Below are 4,259 nucleotides of genomic sequence, written 5' to 3'. Positions count from 1 at the left end.
ATTAATATATGCGAAGTTGCAAGTTCTTCAAAAATAATCCACATATGTTTGTGTTATTCATGTGTAACTTACACTAAATTTGGAAAGTAAGAAAGTTCCATTCATTATACAACAAATTGGAAATACAAAATGTTTGACTACACAGTCGTCTAATTAACCAGTTAGAATTATGAATTAGTCCTTGGAATAAATAAAAATGCGTGTGAAAAACATTATGATAGTATTTTATCATAATGATTGAGTTCGTTTCAAAATCAATTACGTTATATTATTTATTCTTAACACGCTTGAGTCATGGAGTATGGTTGATATTACTCAAAGTTGTTATAACAACCTGATGCAATTTTAAATGACAAAAACTTGTGAAAGTATTAATAATGAGCTAGCTTAATAAATAGTACAAGACTAATCTATGAATAAAACACCTAATAATAAGGTAACAATTGGGCCCGTGCGCGCACGGGCAAAAATTATCTAGTATAATAGTAAAGGGAAAAGACTTCTCTTATAGATTATGTAGAAAATACTTATATATAATTATATACAAAATATATAAATACAGAACCTGTCGTAACAATAAATTAGTCTTTTTCGGAAATTCTCGGTAAGAAAGAAGGGGATGTATTTTTTTTCTGTTTTAAGAAAAGGAAAATCTTATTTTCCGAATCATTGTACAATTCAATTTGAATTAGGAATTCTGTGTCCAACTCTAAGCAGCCCTTAACTACATATGCATCTGATCATATATGTATTATCTATTCCAACAAATAATACAAAAGAAGGAGGTTTTTCAATGCGAGATCTAAAAACATATCTCTCTGTGGCACCAGTACTAAGTACGCTATGGTTCAGGGCTTTAGCAGGTCTATTGATAGAGATTAATCATTTTTTCCCGGATGCGTTGACATTCCCCTTTTTTTCATTCTAGTTATTGTCATGAGAAGGAATGAAGAAAATTAGAGATCCAATCAAATATTGGTGATGAATCCCTCTCCCCCTCTTTTCTCTTTTTTCCCTTTTTAGAATAAGGGAGGAAAGAGAAAGAATAAAAAAAGTCGATTCAACATTCGGGCTCAAGTTCGAATTAACTGAATATTAATCATAGAGGAATGGGGGTAGAATAGAAAATGGGGGTCTAGGGCAAGAGTATTATACAAGAAGTTAAATTATTAATATAAGTAAAAATTAAAGGAATCCCATAGTCTAATATGTAAATTACATCATATCCCTAATAATATCTATATTACAAAAATCCCTTGTAAATGGATGCAGCCGGATACATTGGTTCCACCAAGATACATTATAAACGATACATCAAAAACAAATTGTTGTTGCACTAAAAAAGGAAAAAAAAACGTACAAATTATTTTAGTTATATTAATATCCTAGATTTACGCCTAACTGATCCTAATCATAATCATTCCATATCCTAATAGGGATCAGAATCACCAATTTCAAAATTCAAAAATACATCTTCTCCATTGAAGACGATTTTTGAAAAGCCATTGATGTTAAAAAATTCATAATTTCAAAAAGAAACTTGATACAAGATGAATATATCTATTTTGTTGAGGCATTCAGGAATTTGGGCTAGCGAAGTTAATTATGAAGGATACAAAAGTGATGGAATTGTTGTTGGACAATCAATTTCATTTATGAATCTCAAGGCAGCCATTATAGCCGAGTTAGAGATCGATGAGGTTAGAAAAATTATTGAAATTCGATACATCGTAGAAGGTAATTCATGTCCGATGAAAATTAAGAACGACATGGGTGTTAGACTATATTTAGAAGTGAAAAAAAGTGAGCCTGATTTTGCAATGTATCCATTATGTATTGATACAACGGATAAAATTGGCGGTGAGATACATAGTTTTGATGGAACATGTGGAGAGACTACATGTATCGAAGGTACAACAAGGGATACAAAAGCTCTTGCAGTGGTTGAATCAAGAATTTGTGATTCATATTATATTCCAGAATTAGAAGTTACAAATTACAAATTACATAATTGATTCAAACAGTATAGATGTGAAGACAAGTCAATTGTATAAGGATAAAGCAACACTGATAGATGTGATGGCCAAATATAAAATAAAGAACAACTTCAATTGCAAAGTAAAAAGATCTGATAGACAAAGGTATGAGTTTTTTTTATCTGAATTTTGAATTAATATTTTTAATTTTAAGATCTACATTGGATGATACATTTAAATTTCTAATGTGTTTGATACAGTATTATTCTTAGAAGTTGTGTGATGGTGCTTTTGATTTGTTGTAATTTTTTTGTTGATTAGATGATACATCCAAGAAGTGCACACAATTGAGTTGCATCTATAATGTATCCGATACATTTTGTAACTTTGATTTATGCGTAATGTATGAAACAAATTAGAAATTTAAATGTATGGTGATATTATGTGTTATGGTAGTTAATATTGTTGATACATTAATGTCATATAAAATGTAACTGCTATATGTATTAATATGATGAAAAACATTGTACAACTATGTGTTGGTGTGCTTTTCGATTGAATGTGGTTGGACTATAAAGGCTTCATGCAGGAAAAACACTGATGTTTTCAAAGTAAGATACTTTAATAGTGAACATATATGTCTAGTGCGGGATAGGATACTAACCAAAGTCTAAGCAACAGTTGGGTTTGTTAGTGGTGTGACTGTTCCTAAATTGGTCAATCATAAACGAATTCATACTCCAAAAGATATAATTGATGATATTAGAGAATTCTATGGGGTTCAAATATCTTACTAGCAAGCATGGCGTGCTAAAGAACGTGCACTAGAAATGCTAAGGGGTAAACCATCAGATGGATATAAGAAGTTGCCGAGATACCTATACATGTTGAATAATGTGTATCCAAATTCTTATATAAGGATGCACAAGTCAGTGGAAGATGAATTAATGTATCTGTTCATAGCCTTAAGACCATTGNATTACTGCAGACCGATAGTTGTTGTCGATGGTGCACATCTTGGCAGAGCTTACAAAGGTACATTTTTATCAGCAAGCACACTTGATGGGGCAGGTATGTATTTTTTGTAACTGTGATCTTGTTTAATATGTATCTATATTGTAAATGTTATGTATCAAATGAAATCATACGTGTTGATCTTTAATTAGGTTGCATATTGCCATTGGCATATAGGGTTGTAGACACTGAAAATGCCTGTTTGTGGACATGGTTCTTCGAACAATTCAAAAATGCATTTGCCGAGCGTGAAAAAATGTGTGTTATTTCTGATAGAAATGAGAGTATTATGAAGAGTGTAAGAATTATGTTCCCAACTGTACCTCACTATGCATGCATATGACATCTTTGGAAGAATGTCTGTGGAAACTTCAAAAGGAGCAGAAACACTATAAGTGATCTATTCTACTCTATGGCCAAGGCATATAGAAAGGAGGATTTCGATACATTAATGGCTAAGGTGGATAAAGTTGACCACAGGGTTAAGGAGTACCTTGAGGATGCTGGGTATGAGAAGTGGCCGAGAGTTCATTCAACAGTAAATAGAGGTAGAATGATGACTTCGAACATAGCGGAATGTATCAATGGTTGTCTTGTTGAGGCGCGTTAGTTGTCTATATTAGAATTCTTAGAAGAGGTTAGCATTCTATTTGGTTCTTGGCATTGCAAAAATAGAGAAATAGCCTCTTATACAAAAGATACATTGGGGAGAAAATTTGAGGAGATATTGATTATAAACGCATCTAAATGTTCGAAGATGAAGGTATGTATCAGGATACATAATTTTATATTTTATATCTAATTTGGTATATCATTCGGCTATTTTGATCAACATTACTTGAAATAAATTTATCAATTACTTTTTAATGTCTGCAGGTTGTTCCATCATCTGAATTTATTTTCTCGGTTTATGAAGCTGGAAGAAGATACATTGTTTGTCTTGAGAGGAAAGAATGTACTTGTGGCAGATTTCAACTAGATGAGATACCTTGCGCACATGCAATTGCTGTTTTAAAGGACAAGAATGTCACTGATATGCATCCTTATTGCTCTGATTACTACAAGCCTGATACATTAGCAAAAACATATGAGGTTCCAATGGTTCCAATGCCAGATAAGGAAGATTGGTCGGTTCCTAGCAATGTTGTAGATGAAACTGTGTGGCCACCTAGATATAAAAGATTGGCTGGACGACCAAGGAAAAGAAGAAAAAAAATGCAGATGAAAAGATAATAGTAAAGATAAACTGTTGTGGACGCTGTGGTCAAG

At 32.3% G+C, this 4,259-nt stretch overlaps 1 pseudogene; it reads left to right on the top strand.

Moving 5' to 3' along the window:
* The first annotated feature begins 1,550 nt into the window (after positions 1-1,550).
* On the top strand, positions 1,551-3,792 carry LOC125851517 (uncharacterized; annotated as a pseudogene).
* Positions 3,793-4,259: the final 467 nt, after the last annotated feature.

This window comes from Solanum stenotomum, unplaced genomic scaffold (assembly GCF_019186545.1).
Source record: "Solanum stenotomum isolate F172 unplaced genomic scaffold, ASM1918654v1 scaffold26693, whole genome shotgun sequence".
Classification (NCBI taxonomy): Eukaryota; Viridiplantae; Streptophyta; class Magnoliopsida; order Solanales; family Solanaceae; genus Solanum; species Solanum stenotomum.
Note: the sequence above shows the minus strand (reverse complement) of the source record. Positions and strands in the feature narration are given on the sequence as shown.